The 18,853-nt window shown below is 42.7% G+C and overlaps 1 pseudogene; it reads right to left on the bottom strand.

The window, feature by feature from the left end:
• Positions 1-17,326: 17,326 nt before the first annotated feature.
• LOC118011065 lies at positions 17,327-18,400 on the bottom strand (annotated as a pseudogene).
• Between the last annotated feature and the right edge of the window lie 453 nt (positions 18,401-18,853).

Genomic DNA, 18,853 nt, shown 5'->3' with positions numbered 1-18,853 from the left:
ATACTTAGTTCCCAATACAGGAAGTACACATCACACCACAAGGGGCCACATATGGAATCGCCAAGCATCAGGCCAGAGAGCCAGAAGGCCAGAGAGAGAGGATGTGTGGGCCCAAGCCTTTACTATGGTTTCTGCAGGTAGCATAGGAAAGGAGAAATGACCTTTATTAGTTGTTGGAGCAGTTGTAGACTCTGGGTTGATTGGTTTGTATTTGAAAAGTGCATCCCTGAGAGGAGAATGCTCAGGGAGTGGGGGTGGGGAGCAATCAGGAGGCCAAGACAAGGTGACCAAGGTATATCATGTGGTTGTTCAGAGCAAGGAGTATCCGGTATATGTAAGCAGGGAAGACGTTAAAGCATCAAGTTTACAGGTGCTAAAAATCTGGTCAATACACCAGGAACCCCAACTGCCCAACTCAGGCCAAGAGAACAAATCCCATAGGCCATGACGTTCAACCTTACAGAGCCAAGTGGTTTTTTGTTGTTGTTGTTGTTGTTGTTTTTTAAGCAATATAGCCTGTTCCATCATGCTTGTTTATTGATTCAAGAACAGAAAGAAGTATTAGCAGTAGCAATAACCACATTACAGCCAACAAGAATCTAGAACAAAGTGATTGTGATTGCTACCACTGGGCATGCCTACATGTTGAGACTGTCTGTATTCCATGTAGGGCAGAGGTGGCACCGTTTATAACTCCCAGAGTTAGTTATTTCATCTTTTCTATTTGTATAATCCCTACTGTTGGGAACTTTGCTCTGATTTTTTGCATAAACAATGAGTAGAGTGCCTGAATAATCAAGAAGACCTGATTTTGCAGCTTTCCTCTGAGTTAGAATTTCCAGGCTTGGGGATTTACAGAATGAAAGTCTCTGTGTATAGACAAGTATCAGGATGCTGTTCCTAAAGTACATGAGGTGTTAGTCTGAGACAAACAGGACCAGGCATCCTGGCCAAAAAAGGAAACAGCATCTTTTAGTTCCAAAGAGGGGTCCACTGACATGACAGCTGGTTGCATATCTGGATTTCTAGAAGTCTTTTCCAAGTGACATATATTTATTTGCCCATCACCCTGTGAAGGTTACTGAATTCAGACTAAGATTATCTAGGGTATGATCCATATATTGTAAGGGAGAGAGAGATCCCAGCAAAGTCACAGTTTATTTGGTTAAAGTCATTTGTCCAGACAGGTGCAAGTTGAAACACCATTCGTTGTAATTCCCTATAGTCTTATTTAATGAGGTCAGAATTGTCAAAGGTTTTCATCATGGGGTCTGTGATGGATGGAATATCCAACAACAGGTAGGATTGAGGGCTGGGCTACTGTTTGGGATAACCTAAGAATGGCATTATAATGAGTATGTCCTGACCTAACATTCTAACAAGAAGGGAAGAAAACAGAAATAGGTCACTATGGATGGATGACAGCCAGGAATCTATAGAAAATGAGAATCATTATAAGCAAGAAAATTTTTAAAAAGCAGGAATTAGACAGAGGCCCTGGTCTGATGACTTGGGCAGAAGCCATCCATTATCTGAGGTCATCAGCTGGTTCTAAAGGTCTTGTGTCAGCTGCCTGCTTCCAAAAATCAACTGCTTCTGGGAAATCTCTAAGAATCTTTGGTTTGAGGTTCCATATTGGAGTAGTTTTCCAATTGTGTAGAATTTTTTATTACTTCTTTAGTTGTGAAACGTAAACCCAAGGATGGACTCCCTGGAATTCTGGCCGTGTTTGTTGTCAACAGTACCTGAGAAGGTCTCTTCCAATGAGATTCAAGAATGGTTTTTCTCTGGTGTCTCTTCTGGTAGACAGAACCTCGTGGTTGAAGATCATGAAACCCGGTATACCCCCATACAGCAACAGCTCCCAGCAGTATACACAGTGTTCCTCCAGGTAGAAAATCTCATGGAGGAAGAGTGTATAATGGTAAGAACTTCCCTTCTATCAGGGGGTTGGTGAGAATATTAAGCCACCTTTGGCATGGCTCAAACTCTCATTTTGATTAAATGGCATGCCTATTTGCAGCAGAAGAGCACCCTGTCCACCAGCCCACTGTCTCTAGAAATGCAGGTGCTACTAGACCCTATAGAGGATGCAGGTCCTCCAAATACTTCTACCCCTGTTCCTATGGTGACCCCTATGGTCTGTAGGGAGGGAGAAGGGGGAAATTCTCACTGATGCCTGGTATACAGATGCCTAGAAACAGGAAGGAACCACAGCCACTAGTAGACTGAATTTGGGGAGGTTTGGTTGGTGACCACTCATGAGCCCTGGCCATCAAACCTTTGTTCTGACAGTTGGGATGTCCTAAAGGGATTATCCCTATGGTTTAGCCAATAAGAAGCTGAGGGAAAGATAATCATAAATAAATCCCCATGGGGTCAGGATACGTGGAAAGACATTTGGGTTCATCTGCAAAAACCTGTTTTCCACATAATTGTTCATAATGTGCTGACATCCCTTGGCAAACAGAAGCTGATGTCCAGCTCAGGTATAAGCCCTTGTAACTGATCCATCAGTGGAAACAGCAGATTGATTGCCCAGGTGGGTGGCCTACTGATCCACCAGTGGAAACAGCAGATTGATTGCCCACGTGGGATGGCCTACTGACAAGGATGCTGGATTGCCCTAGAAATATAGTGAATCAGTGAACACAGTAACAGCACGTCCTGTGTGTTTTAAACAATGCTCAAGGACTCTGCCAAAAAAATCTGGGGACATCCACTGGAGTTCCCAACCAGAAGGGATTGATAAATTGCTCATATCGGCCCCCTCTCTCCAAGTAAGGATTCTAAGTATGTCTTGGTTTGTGTGGACATAGCATTTGTCCTAAACCAAGCTTTTCCCTGTTCTCAAGCAAACCAGGCTCCACCATTAGGAGATTAGAGAAGCTGAGTACTGTGTACAGATAACCTCGTCAAATAGACAGTGAGTGGAGGTCACATATCAGAGGTCATGATGTGCGAGACTAGGCAAAAGAACATGACATTGAATGGAGGTCCCATCCCCCCTCTAATCCACAATCAGCAGGATTAGTAGAAAGGAAAAATGGAAGACTAAAGCAGCTGATTAAATTACTAACAGGTAAAATCACCTGGGCTGGGTGGACTACAGTACTGTCCCAGGATTTAACACATTTCAATGATCAACCAGTAGGGCCTGTTACCCCATATGCCAGATTGGGGACCCCTGCCGAAACACCCAATGCCACAAGGTATGGAAGTCATGAGAAACAGCCATTGCCCCAACTCTCATCGTGGGTCAACGTGCTAGGCTGCTGAGAACACCAAGCCCCATCACACCTGGGAAAAGAATTATCTACTAGAATTTGCAGTGGGACATCCCACCCAGACAGTAAGTTACTTTGCACCCTGATGGGGAACTACTCAATTTCCATGGAGATCCCATCAACCTGCTGCAAACCAGACCTGTTGAAATGCACTATTTTTGGAATGGAACTTGCATCACTGAAAGAGGCGAGACGGTGGGGGTCCTGGTCTGGCATATCCTGCTCCCACTCCATCTCCTCAGACTGACAGTGCTGCCTCCCCCAGCCAACATGCATGGTATTACAACCAGGTTAAGTTGCTAAAAGCCACAACCTCACTCTCCTCAAAGCCAAATGGATACATTCTGTTTTCCACTGGTACAGTCATCTGACCACCATGTTTGTCTCCTCCATTGGCCTGAAGGACAGTATAAAACAAAGAGAAGCTCTTACTAAAGTCAGCCAGCAAGTCTTAAAGCCAATAAGCTGATAAAGCCTGTCTTAACCAAACACTAAAATGTCTCTAATGACATAAGCCATACTCCAGAATAGAATGGACTTGAAGATTATCACTGACTCTCAGAGAGGCACCTGGGCCATTATCAACCAAATGTGTGTTCATACCTGATGAATTTGATAATGGGTCATCTTTATGAAATAATATGAGGATACACTTGAATACCCTGAGTGATCTGACAGCTAGGCTAGGGGACTTAAGAAATCACCAAGAGCCCTATGGTTCAGATTACGGGGCTCTTGGTGGAAAAAAAATTGCTACTTCTTTTGGGATCATTACCTAAATCTTGGTTTCCTTTTACATGTACCTGTACTATTGCTGGGGTATATGGTGCAGCTGGATAGCTGCCAAAGGAGCCACTTCCATCACATAAAATCCTTTGCTGACCACTCCAGGCCCAGTGTGGAAGAGGGGGTCATATAAAAATGTAAGGCCACAAGGGGTGCAATATTGAAGGGAGTCATCAAGAGGCCATGACTGCCAGTTTACCTGAGAGTTGACGCCAGCACCCCTTCCTCTGTCCTTGGAATGTATGTTCTGCCATCCGTTCCCTTCACATATTTCACACATCCCCCTACCCACCTACCCTTTGATAACAATCGGTTTGTTCTCTATAGTTAAGAGTCTGTTTTTGGTTTGTTTTGTTTCTTAAATTCTACATATAAATGAAATCATATGGTATTTGTCTTTGATTGACTTATTTCTAGCATTATACCTTCTAGATGATCCATCCATGTTGTTGCAAATGGCAAGATTTCATTCTTTTTATGATTAATATTCCATTATGCACATATATATATGTATGTATATATATATATATATATATATATATATATATATATATATATTCACATATCAGTGGACACGGGCTGCTTCCATATCTTGGTTATTATAAATAATGCTGCAGTAAACATAGGAGTGCATGTATACTTTTGAATTAGTGTTTTTTAATTATTTGGGTAAATGCCCAGTGGCGAAATTACTGGATCATAGGCTAATTCTATTTTTAATTTGTTGAAGAACTTCCATACTGTTTTCCAGAGTGGCTGCACCAGTTTGAATTCCACAATGGGAGCTGTTTAAAGGATACAGCCTTGAGATAGTGATGTGGTGTTGAGACCATCTGGAGAGTATATGTAACTAAACCCAGTTAAGTTTTTAATATAAACTTTTAAGATTATGGCAGGCAGGTGCAGAGATCTAATCTTGCTACCACCCAAGACAAGCCTCTTATGTAAGTTCCCTTGCTTATTAGACCAGCTGCCTACCAACACGGAGTGCCTGCCTCTTCCGTCCACCTCTCCCTGCCCTCTGTGTAAGGGGGGCCAGTTTCAGATTCCATCTAGGAAGCTCACAAGGTTGCCAGCCCACAAGGGGGTTGTCCATATCGCTCGTGCACAAAGAGATGAAATGGCTTTTTGTAGTTAAGAATACCTGGGGAAGGAGACTGTTGAGGAGCCCCCTTGAGATTCCAGAGCCTGTTCATGTTTAGGGTCCCTCAGCAGAGGGTCAATTGATAAAGAGGTGTCACAATCTCAGAAAAATTTGTCTCGCATTGTCTACAATGTCCAGTTAAACTAGAAATCCTCCCAACTGCCATTTCGTGACAGGTCTAAGATAAGCTTGGCTAGCCTTTTGTCTATCACAGAGTGTTTTTCCCTCTTGAGATAGGTCATGCCCTAAATAATGGACTGTGTTCTGGCAAAATTGTAGTTTATCTTTTGGAACTTTATGTCCCTTTTCTGTCATGGCTAGAGCAAGTAAATGGAATCTTTTATAGGCTTCTCTTCTTTTCCTTTCTCTGAACAAAACAGGATATCATCCACATATTGTATCAGAACTAAATTACAAAGAAAATTTAGATCTTTTAATGTCTTGATTGAGGACCTGAAAGAAGTAGGGAGGGGCTTCAGTGAGTCTCTGGGGCATGGCTGTCAGGGGCACTGCTGTCCTCCCCAGCTCCCAGCTCTGAAGCAACTAAAAGAGGCAGAGCAAAGATCCACTTCAGTGAAATAAGTGGCTTCTGGAAGAATTGATGGCAAAATGGCATTTGGGTTAGGTACCACAGGGAAGCTCTGTTGATGGGCCTGAGATCTTAAACAAAGTGATATCTTCATCCATTTGGTTTATTTACTGGCGGACAGGAGCATTAAGGGCTAGTGCAGGGTATGAGAATACTTTCTATATAAGGCTTTCAACCATAGGTTTAAGGCTTTCAACCATAGGTTTGAGCCTTTCCTTTGTTTATTGCTTCATGTGACATCGGGTAAATTTGGGTAACCATTCTATAAAATATATCTGAATTTTGATAGGTTCTACTCAAATTAATTTATCTCTGTCAGTGGAACTTACAGCCCATGGAGTATCATGAACAGTGACAAGGTCTGTATCAGGATCATGCATCAAACATGATAGAGGAGGCAAAGGTGTATCCAGAGAAGACGCTTGACTATGAATAAAGGAGTCCTCTGGGACCTCAAGAAATAGTCCCTCTGGTGTGGATTTAATATTACAGTTCCACAGCAGAGCAAGTCTCTCCCTGTTAAGTTGCTAGGAATCGCAGAGCAGGAAGAAACATTTGTTAGTCAGATGCCCAACGGTTACAGTTAAAGACTGGGAAATGGGGAAGATCTGTGACCACCTTGTGTTATGTTTACTCTGAGAAGGAGGTTGAGCGAAGGCGGCAGGGTTGAACGCAGTAGGAATAGCACCCCCATCTACCAAGAACAATGAGGTGGACCATCTATACCGACAGTTATTCACCTTGCGTGTTTAAGGGTATGGCAGGATATTGGGTGCTTTGAATTTTACAATTTTTCTTTGTCTCAGCTTTTCTTTTGTAAAACGGGACAATCGTTATTCCAATGTCCCTTCTGTTTACAATGTCTACAGTGTCCTTGTCAGCAGGTGGTTGGTTGGGAACTGAGCCAGCTAGCTGTTGGGTCCTAGGGGCATATGTCTATTCTGGGTTCTGTAGTTTTTGTTCTGAAATCCTTCCCACATGCTCTGCCACGTGCTGGAGTTCAGGTAAAGGGCTGCTCCCTGCTCTATTTTCTGTTTTTGAATTAGGTCTCCAATTTCAGTTTAACTCCACTGACAAAATGAGGTGAAAGGCTCATCCTTACATATCGGCACCTTCTTTAAGTCTCAAATGTTGATGCAATGTGTTTTCTAGTTTATCCTTAAAATCTCCTGTACTTTTATCTTTTCTCTGTTTACATTATACAGTTACGGTCCAATAGATTTTTACTGAAAAAGTTTCAGGCATGGCTTTTAGAAGGATTTGCCCTAATTTATAGGCTTTCTCTTGACCTTCTGGTTTATTGTGGAAAGAGGGATTTTTGTGGGTCTCTTTCCAGGTTAATCCAATCAGCTTTTGCCATCCAGGGTTTAGCATCTAAGGATTTGATCAACATGTGTACACATTTGTATTGGTCAAGTAACTGTATTAGTCAGCGTTCTTTAGGAAAACAGAATCAACAGTGGTGTGTGTGTGTGTCTGTGTGTGTGTGTAAAGAAATTTATCTTAAGGAATTGGCTCATACAATAATGGAAGCTGGCAAGTTCCAAAATCTGCAGGGTGGGGTAGCAGGCTGGAGACCCCAAGAAGAACCAGTGTTGCACTTCAAGGCCATCTGCTGTAGCATTCACTCTTGCTGGGTGGGAGTGGGTAGATTTTGTGTTCTATCCAGGCCTTCAACTTATTGTGTGAGGCTCATTATGGGGGGCAGTCAACAATCTGCTTTATTTAACGTCCACCAGTTTAAATGTAAGCTCACCCATAAACACCATCATAGACACATCCAGAATAATATTTAACCACATATCCGGGCAACTCGGGCTAGTCAGGTTGACAAAATCACAGTATCTCTGGGTCATATACACGCAAAGGAATCCTAAATTCTTCTATGAATAACTAGCCTTGTCTGAGTTTATGGAAATTCTCAGTTATAGCTCTTAATTCAGCCTGGGTCCAAAGTTTAAACTCTGCAGTTGCCTGCATACCTGGCTTATGGGAGAGATGGATCTTTAGAGGCAACACGCATTCTGAGCTCTTAGGAGAGTTGCCAAGAAAAAGTAGGGAGTTTGGGCAAAGCAAGTGGAGGGACTAGCAGTAGAAGTGCAGAGGGATGGAGATCAGAAGGATGGGAGGTAGGGAACTGGATATAGGGAGGCAACTAGAGGATAAGGAGAGGAGGATTTACTCAGGAAATGAGTCTAGCTTATTGTCATTTAGGTTTGTCAAATTGTGCATTAGCTTTGTCCAAAGAATCTCTCAATGAAGCAAGTTTTGAATCAGAATTTCATTTGGTGGCCCTTGTATACCAGTGAAAACATGCTGCCCACTGTCCTGAGAAACATCATCAACTCCTTTCTTTCCCAAGGGGTAGTGACCAAAGCACATTAGCCCAGACATAGACCCCAAGTATGAATGGATATAAAGCTCACTGTGGGGCCACACACGCTGGCCCTGCAGCTTCAATCATGGTACCCCCATGTTCTCTAAGCCTAGTCTGTCCCATCACACAAGGACCCATTAAGCGCACTTCCTCATAATCCTTGTCCTGGTACCATTCCTCAATCTCGTCCCTCCACTCCCACCCTCTCATCCCCCCAAAGACGGATTTTCTTTCTTCACTGAACTCTCAAAATATTATTGGGCTATAGATCATGCACACACATGTCTATCCTCCCCAGACAGTGATAGGCCTTGAGAACTGTGTATGTCTCTAAATTATTCTTCTATCAACTACAGTCTCAATCCCTGAGCCTTAATATAGTAGGCATTCGATGAACTGTCTGCTCACATCTGTAGCAGATAAATGGACACCCCCCTAAAACCTAGCCACCCTCCTCCTAAGTGTGTGCCCATGAGAAATGAGGGTCTTTGCCAAAAGCCATGGACATGAATTTCCATAGAAGTTGTAGTTGTAAGCACTACAAACTGGAACCAACTCAAATGTCCAACTACAAGGGAATGGGCAAATACATTATGGGATATTTATAGAATGGAATACTATCCAGCAATAAAAAGGAAGAAACCACTCTACACACTGCAACATGATGAACCTCACTGATACTTGTAGAGCAAACTAGTTGTACAATAAAGAGAACATATTGTATTATTCTATTTACATGAAGATCAAAGCCAGAAAACCTACACTATGGTGAGAAACGTCAGAACAGCATTTACCTTGTAGGTGGTGTATGCTGGGAAGGGGCATGAGGGATCCTCTTGGGACCTGCAAACATTCTACATCTTGAGCTGGGTGGTGGTCACGTGGGGGTACACAGTTCTGCACACTTCATGTTTGTCATGCCATGTGGAGTGCTGGCAAATGTTTAATAACCAGCTGCCTGGGCAGAAAAACTCTGCTCTGCAGTATTTGCCAAATTCTGTGGTACAAAATATTCCCAACTAAGGCCACTTTCAAGCTCCTGATGGGTTGTTCACAAACACAGAGTTAGGAGGAGTGGTAGATACAACAGATGTAAATACCCTCAAGAGCACAGATATCACGAAAAGTAGTAAAACAAATAGGAAGTGACAAGTTTTGATTATTACCATTGTTTTTAATATAAAATTTAATTGTAAATTTTATATAATTTCCCCCTTAGGACCACCTTTGCAGTATCCCATAGGTTTTCGACTGATGTGTTTTCATTCTCATTGGTTTCCATGAATTGTTTAAGTTCTTCTTTGATTTCCTGGTGACCCAAACATTCTTGAGCAAAGTGGTCTTTAGCTTCCAAGTGTTTGAATTTCTGCCAAATTTTTTCTTGTGATTGAGTTCTAGTTTTAAAACACTGTGGTCTGAGAATATGCAGGGAATAATCTCAATCTTTTGGTATCAGTTGAGACCTGATTTGTGATCCAGTATGTGGTCTATTCTGGAGGAAGTTCCATGTGCGCTCAAGAAGAATGAGTATTCTGTTGTTTTAGGGTGAAATGTTCTGTATATATCTATGAGGTCCATCTGGTCCAGTGTGTCATTCAAAGCTCTTGTTTCTTTGTTGATTTTCTGCTTAGATGATCTGTCTATCGCTGAGAGTGGAGTATTGAGGTCTCCTACAATTAACATATTGTTATCAATATGACTCTTTATTTTGGTTAACAGTTGGCTTATGTAGATGGCTGCTCCCATGTTGGGGGCATAGATATTTATAAGCCCAGATATGGACCCTCAACTCTATGGCCAAATAATCTTTGACAAAGCAGGAAAAAAATATGCAATGGAAAAAAGACAGTCTCTTCAATAAATGGTACTGGGAAAATTGGACAGCCACATGCAGAAGAATGAAACTCAACCATTCTCTAACACCATACACAAAGATAAACTCAAAATGGATAAAAGATCTCGATGTGAGACAGGAATCCATCAAAATCCTAGAGGAGAATATAGGCAGTAACCTCTTTGACATCGGCCATAGCAATTTCTTTCAAGATACATCTCCAAAAGCTAGTGAAACAAAAGCAAAAATGAACTTTTGGGACTTCATCAAGATAAAAAGCTTCTGCACAGCAAAGGAAACAGTCAACAAAACAAAGAGGCGACCCACAGAATGGGAGAAGATATTTGCAAATGACACTACAGACAAAGGGCTAATATCCAAGATCTATAAAGAATTTCTCAAACTCAACACCCAAAAAACAAATAATCAAGTCAAAAAATGGGCAGAAGACATGAAAAGACACTTCTCTGAAGAAGACATACAAATAGCTAACAGACACATGAAAAAATGTTCATCATCATTAGCTATCAGGGAAATTCAAATCAAAACCACATTGAGATACCACCTTACACTAGTTAGAATGGCAAAAAATGGACAGGGAAAGAAACAACAAATGTTGGAGAGGTTGTGGAGAAAGGGAAACCCTCTTACACTGTTGCTGGGAATGCAAGTTGGTACAGCCACTTTGGAAAACAGTGTGGAGGTTCCTCAAAAATTTAAAAATAGAGCTACCCTATGACCCAGCAATTGCACTACTGGGTATTTACCCCGAAGACACAGATGTAGTGAAAAGAAGGGCCATATGCACCCCAATGTTCATAGCAGCAATGTCTGCGATAGCCAAACTGCGGAAAGAGCCGAGATGCCCTTCAAGAGATGAATGGATAAAGAAGATGTGGTCCATATATACAATGGAATATTAGTCAGCCATCAGAAAGGATGAATACCCACCATTTGCATCAACATGGATGGGATTGGAGGAGATTATGCTAAGAGAAATAAGTCAAGCAGAGAAAGTCAATTATCATATGGTTTCACTTATTTGTGGAACATAAGGAATAGCATGGAGGACATTAGGAGAAGGAAGGGAAAAATGAAGGGGGGGAAATCAGAGGGGGAGATGAACCATGAGAGACTATGGACTCTGAGAAACAAACAGGGTTTTAGAGGGGAGGGGGGTGGGGGGATCGGTTAGCCCGGTAATGGGTATTAAGGAGGGCACGTACTGCATGGAGCACTGGGTGTTATACGAAAACTTGTGGATCACCACATCAAAAACTAATGATGTATTGTATGGTGACTAACATAACATAATAAAAAAATTTTATATAATTTAATTTTTAATAATGGCTATGTTAACAACCAGTCCCAAGATTCCTGAAAATTTAACAATCAAGCCTCAGGAGCTGATACAAACTGGCTCTGGCATCCAGTGATTATTTTTCAACTAAATTATTTACAAAAGCAAAACAAAACAAAGCTCTGTTTGTTCTAGAACTGAAAGAACAAAGGGAAAACCAGAGATAAAGAAGTTAGTAGGTGGTTAGCTCTTGCAAGGGAAGGGGAGGCATACAATGAAGTGAATAAGAGTCAGGAATAAGAGCCAGAGACTTGCTTTAAATTCTTTCTAAGTAGGCTCCACACCCAGTGTGGGACTTGAACTCACGAACCTGAGATCAAGAGTCGTGTGCTCCACCGACTGAGCCAGCTGGGCGCCCCCAGAAACCTGGTTTAAATTCCAGGTTGTCCTCTTCCATCTGGTCAAACTTGAATGGTGGCTTGACGTCTCTGAGCCTCGGCCTCACCATCCATGCAGAGGGAGTAACATGCCTACCTCACAGAGCTGTGTGGTGAAGTCAGATAAGGTCACCTCAGCCAGTTATGTGACCCAAGATGGCCCATGTGTGCCTCATAAGGGTTGGCTATTCACTTGACCAATTATTTGTAGCAACTAAGATGACAGGGATCGTGCATCTAGAGCAGCAATCAGCTCAGACTTTTAAAAACATGCAGTATGTCAAATATTCCCTTCTGCTATCCCAGAAATTTTAACCCAATATTTTGAGATCCAAATATTATCTTTCAGACAGGCCTGTGAACTGTCTTGAAACAACATAAAAGCCCTCTGTAAGACATGTGCCAATGTTTGCATGAGGAGCACAAAAGGTGGTGGAAGGTGGAACCTTGCATTCCTCAAGGTGGTTGGTGCTGCAAAGTGACTGTTGCTAATGGCAGTGGCCACAGTCCTACGATGGCCAAAGCAGGCCTGGCTGTGCGCTGAGCAGGTGAAGACATAGCACAGCCAGCATGGATGACCCTGATGATGAGGGTGCTGAAACCCAAGTCATTGACGCTGCAAGGCAAGCCATGGGCCTGGGCCTGAGTGTCATTGTCCTTTAATGAAGCACGCTGACTTCCCTGAGTCACTGCCAGCTGCCTACACCTGCCCACGCTGCCCCATCATCCCTCATCTCGCAAATGTAGTGAGGATAATGCTGCCTTTCTGCTGCTAATCTTCCTGAAAGAGACTGTCCTCACTGCAAAATGGCAATTTAATGACTGTATCTAAAGGAGAGAAGTAGCCGTCACAGCTGGGAGAGGACAGGTCACTGGGAGAGTTCTGGGCATTTCAGGCAGAATTCTATCCAGCTCTGCTGCCAGATCATGTCACAATGACATTCAGGCTGGAGGGGCTGGGATGCAATGAAACATGGGAATTTTCCTGTCCCGGAAAGGAAAGATGCCTGATAAAATAGCTTTGGCTGTACATGGAAGCAAGTGCCCTTTTATTCATATTAACATACTAAAAATTAAAGACTCATGACAGCAAAATAAAGCCCTCATGTACTCTGTACTGGTCATCCTCATACAGTAAACCTCCAAAGGCAGGCAGCCTGCTACTCAGAAAGGCAGCAGATAGACAGGCAAACAGCACATTTAGGCACCATCAAGAAAGATAATTGGAGGGCGCCTGGGTGACTCAGACGGTTAAGCGTCTGCCTTCGGCTCAGGTCATGATCCCAGGGTCCTGGGATCGAGCCCCGCATCGGGCTCCCTGCTCCGCGGGAAGCCTGCTTCTCCCTCTCCCGCTCCCCCTGCTTGTGCTTTCTCTCTCACTATGTCTCTCTCTGTCAAATAAATAAGTAAAATATTTTTAAAATAATAATAATAAAATAAAATATAAATAAATAAATAAATAAATAAATAAATAAATAATAAAAAAGAAAGATAATTGGACATTTGCTTAATGGCTTCAATTGCTATTTCTGGCTCCTGGATGCTTTTCTATTTTTTTTTTTTCTCAGCAGAGAAACCAACAAGGGCTCCCCCTGAGTGACAGTAGGGCAGGCACATGATGACATTCCCACACCAACACCAGGCAACTGGAAGCAGCTGCCTGGAGCACCGTTGGGAAAGATTCTGAGGCAGGCTGTGTGGCAAGAGGAAATAGAGTGATAAAGTAGCAATCCTCAGGCTGCGAGTTGGGTGAGGTGCCTGCATGAGTGTGTCTGCTAGCCTGGGTCCAAAGGGCAAGATCAGTGCTTTTATCCTGGAATTCAAAGGCCTCCACAACTGCGGCCTCATTCAACCCTCAGACTTCCTTTCCCAGTGCGGCCCCACTGGCTGCCCCTCTCAGACTGTTTGAGGAACACTTGAGGTTACTGCAAAGATGAAGACGGTGGGACATGTCCAAGACAAGCTCAGTCAGAATGTCTGGGCCCAGACACCTACATGGGAACAAACCCTGGATAGATCTGAAGTTGACCACCACTGGGCACCCACTACAATGCAAGCATCATGACAAGAGGGACTTTGCTTTGTTCAATGCTGTCTCTTTAGCACTCAACAGATGTCTGTTGAGTATTTCTGAAAGGAAGAAAGGCATCTCTCCAGGTGAGAATTCCCTAATTTTTACTATGAAGTGTTTGTGATCAGGTTAGAGCTACCAATTATGTTACACCCATCTTTTCACCCCCACCCACCTCCTGCTCAGGGCAGACATCACTAATCAATCACAACACTCATTGCACCAACCGCCCAAACAACACAACCTAGCATTCCAGGCCACCACAGAAAACCTGAGAGATATTTTCCAACCAGGATGCAGTGATTTTCCAGGTCCCTTCCTGTTCCAAAACCACTGGAAGTTTGAATGATGCTCTGAAATGAACCCAGCCATAAGGAGACATCACCAAGTGGGAACCTTCACACAATTCATGCGTGAAGTACTTGGGGCTTCAATGTGAAAATGATGCTTCTCGGTTGTTACAACAGAACGCAGACAGTGAGGTACATGGTTTCAGAGAAAATTATTTGACCCCAGAGAGCCACTCCACCTGGCTTGGGTCATGTCCCCAGTACAGATAAATTTACATCATGGAGAATCTTTGGCCAAGAGTTCAAGGCAAGTGAGCACAAATGCTGATCACAGACATTTGCTCAACATCACTGGATAGCCCTGGACTGTAATGTACTGGGGATACTGTGGTGAGCATGACAGAAAGCTTGTGGCCTACAGAGGAATAAACAGGAGTGCTAACTGATTCCCTGAGATGCAACGACCTAAGTGGGAAGCCTGCAAAGAGGTGATCAGTCAGCACACTGGCCATCAAACCTTTATGGGTCATTTACCATTTGCTTCCTTAGACTGTTAACTTTATTCTTAATAGCAACTTACATGAGGAGGAAAAGACTCTACTTTTGGGTAAGACTGGTTCTCCCTTCAACCTTCCCTGTGAGAACTGGCCTCTTTTCTCACCTGTTTTCTCTCCAGAGTATAAGAATGAGAATATCTGCCTCCTGGGGAACTGAGGAAATCCATGCACATAACTAGTAGAAAACATTATATCCTTCATTATCCTTACCAAAAGACTGAGGTCACTTAAAACTAATGTGGTATCAATGAGATAGTCGGTAAAGCAGAGCTAAAATATAGAAAATCAAGATTTGGGGAAGAAAGGCAGAAACACAAATGGGCATTAAGAGGTCAAGCAGGAAACCTGCTGAGGTAGCAGTGCCCTGGTCTTAATCCTCTCATGTCCCTGACATTGGGGAGAGGACATGATATGACCAAAGTGTACATCAAATGAAAGGCATCCAAATATGAAGAAGAGAGAGATTTTGACAACATGTCCAGACCAGGGAAGGTCTTCTCCTTCCAAGAGAAAGTGATTTCATAGAGCTCATGGAGGGTAGCTTTGCCTCCACAGGTGTCTGCATTTGCACAGCACCCCACAGTGGCAAATGGGAATGGGAATATCTAGAACTCTGCAGATCGCTGCAGAAGGCTCAGCGTTTTACAGTCTGAACCAGGAACAGTGGTGGAAAGGGGATTCTTGGTTTGTGAGAACTGACCCAGTGCGGCGACCAGTCCCAAGTAAGCAGCCATGATGCTACAGGGGAACAGATTTTCACAACAGCCATTGGAGCAAATTCTGTTTAAGAATTGCTTAGAAGAAGAGGAATGGAGTCTGAGTCAAGAAGAATGTGAAGGGATGGACTTTGTGCAGGGCCAGATGGCAGGAGGCAGAGACAATCACCAGGGCTCCTGTGTCCTGGCTGTGCTTTCTCCCCAGTCCCACCTCCCACTGGATACAACCTTCCAGATATTGACTGTGGTTCTAGAACTGTGAGGGTGAGCAATTAGTAAACAATCCCTAACTCTTACATGCATAGCCTGTTAGCATAGAGTCTCCTGGTGGGCTCTGCACCCATCAGGCTGTCCCTCCTGATTTGCTGGGCTTCCAGGGTGTCCCTGACTTGCATGTGATCTAAACATATGTAACATTGTTCAAATAACTGTCCTGTTCTCCCCAGAAATGTCAAGGTGATGAAAGACAAAGACTTGAGAAACAGCTCTAGAGGAAAGGAGATAGCAATATGACAAGTGAACACAACACGCCCCTCATGCTTGGATCTAGATGGAGAAGAAAGGCTGACAATGAGCATTGTCCGAGACATTGACACTTACAAGATAACAGTATTAAATTTTCTAATTTTTTCATTGATCTATGTGTCTATTTTGTGCCAGTAAACCCATGCATATATGGTCAATTAATCTATGGCAAAGGAAGCAAGAATATACAAGGGGGGAAAAAGTATCCTCAACAGATGTTGCTGGAAAAACTGGACAGTTACATATAAAAGAATGAAACTGGACTACTTTCTTACACCAGACACAAAAATAAACCCAAAATTGATTAAAAACCTAAATGTGAGACAGGAAACCATAAAATTCCTACAAGAAAACATAGGCAGTAATTTCTTTGACATTGGCAGGAGAAACATTTTTCTAGATATGTCTCCTCAGGCAAGGGAAACAAAAGCAAAATTAAACTATGGGGACTACACCAAAATAAAAAGCTTTTGCACAGAGAAGGGAACCATCAATAAAACAAGAAAAGGCAACCTACTGAATGGGAGAAGATATTTGCAAATGATACATTCAATATAAGAGGTTAATATCCAAAAATTATTTAAAAACTTATACAACTCACACCAAAAAACCCCACAAATAATCCTATTAAAAATGGGCAGAAGAAAAGAAAATGGACAGAGGATTTGAATAGACATTTTTCCAAAGAAGACCTACAGATGGTCAGCAGACACATGAAAAGATGCTCAACATCACGGAAATGCAAATGAAAACGATAATGAGACATCACCTCACACCTGTCAGAATGGCTATTATCAAAAAGACAAAAAATATCAAGTGTTGGCAAGGATGTGGAGAAAAGGGAATCCTCTTACACTGTTGGTGGGAGTGCAAACTGGTGTGGCCACTGTGGAAAACAGTATGAAGGTTCCTCAAAAAATTATAAGTTAAAATTAGAATTACCATACTACTGGTTATTTTCTCAAAGAAAACAAAAATACTAATTCCAAAAGATATATGCACCACTATGTTTATTGTAGCATCGTTACAATAGCCAAGATATGTAAGCGACTCATGTGTCCACTGACAAATGAATGGATAAAGAAGATGTGGTATATATAAATACTGTGGAATATTATTCAGCCATAAAAAGGATGAGCTCTTGTCATTTGCAACAACATGGAGGAACCTACAGGCTACAATGCTAACTGAAATAAGTCAGTCAGAGAAAGACAAATAGCACTTGATTTCACTCATATGTGGAATTTAAGAAACAAAACAAACAAACAAAAAAAGAGATGAATAATAAAACAGACTCTTAAGTACAGAGAACAAATTGGTAGCTGCCAAAAGGGAGGTGGGTGGGAGGATGGGTAAAATACAGGGAATTTTTTCATTTTTATTTTTATTTTTATTTTTCTTCCAGCTACAATGCCTCAGTGTTTTCTCTTTGTTCTTCCTCACTTTGTTCACTGAAATCCTGGCTGGCATTTCTATCAACAGAACTTCCAGCGATTGCCACATTCATCGCATAAGACAAAGGTAGTCATGGGCTCATCAGCACTGCATGACTGGCCCTGGTTATAGGTACAGTTTTCTTGCATTTGTTGCACTGGAAGAAGTCAGTGGTGGTGCTATCTGGTGCTCACAGGTAACCTCCTGGGTCATGGCATTCCTCAATTCCCTCAGCTCATCACTGGCCATTTCTTCTGCCATCATCTTGCCAATGAGCCCAGCAGAGATGGCCCCACTGAGCACATTCCTCCTCAGGCTGGGGTTCTTATGTCCTTGAGGTTGCTGATTCAGCTCTGTACCCAGTTCCAGTACTTCATGTCCATGCCCTTGAGCTCCTGGTAGATATGATCTTCTATTTCTGAAGCCATCTTGTCACAGTTGAATCTATAGTAATCATCATCGGCCTTCGAGGCTGCTAAGAGCATCTCCACACACTTGTCCCACACAGAGTCCCCTGTAAGATAGCAGAGCACCAGGAGGAACACGAGGGGCCAAAGGTGGGGGTTGAGGTGCTGCTGGGTGTTTTGGGAGTCTCTGCTTTTGATTTTCTGCTGTTTGATCTTTCCATCAATGACCTTTGTGGAAAGAAGGTGGCTGAAGACTTGGAGTCCACAGAGTCTCTCCTGTCTTTGGACTCTTCTCCTTAATTTTTCCTTGGTGGAGTAAGGCCTATCTCTGGCTTTCAGTCAGAACATTCAAGCCCTTTTTCCTTTTCTTTCCTCTCCTTTTTCTCCTTTGTGGGGGTCCACGTGAGTTCAGCAGCTACTTCCAGTTTTTGATGAGGACTTTAGCCAAGGACACCACCTTTCTGTCTGAGCAGCACTTGCAGACCCCACTAATGGTGACTCCAATCCTGGTTGTCTGGAGTAGCTGCATGGACATCTGACAGCTGTTGAGCTTCTTCAGAAGGTCAAGAGTCCCTTCCATGTTCTCCCTGGCCACCATCTTCTCCAGCTCTCTGGCAAGCCTCAGCAGCTCCTCTTCCTGGCCCATGTTAGTGCACAAAACCCGGCGAGGTGAGCTAAAATAAAGGGAATTAAGAGTACACTTATCTTGATGAGCACTGAGTAATGTATAGAATTGTTGAATCACTATATTGTATACCTGAGACTAATAAAACACTGTATATATTAATTATACTTCAATAAAATTTTTTTAATTACTGATTTTTGGTAATTATACTGTGAGTAAAAATGTGTATGCTCTTGCTCTTGAGAACATATACAGAAATATTTAGGGGTAGAGGGCACAATGATTCCAACTTTCCCTCAAGTGGGTCAGAAAAAAATAACATTAATATGCACACAGAAAAAAGAATTGGTCTGTCCAGATCTGGCAAGACCTTATTATGACTGAAAAATCACCTGCAGCTATGTGCCCTCTGGGGATGCCAGGTCCAAGGAAAGTTACATGGAGACACATGGCACTGCACCCTCTATCCCACGG

This window comes from Mirounga leonina, unplaced genomic scaffold (genome assembly GCF_011800145.1).
Source record: "Mirounga leonina isolate KUSES-001 unplaced genomic scaffold, KU_Mleo_1.0 Mir_150, whole genome shotgun sequence".
Lineage (NCBI taxonomy): Eukaryota > Metazoa > Chordata > Mammalia > Carnivora > Phocidae > Mirounga > Mirounga leonina.
This window is presented reverse-complemented; position numbering and strand designations above follow the sequence as displayed.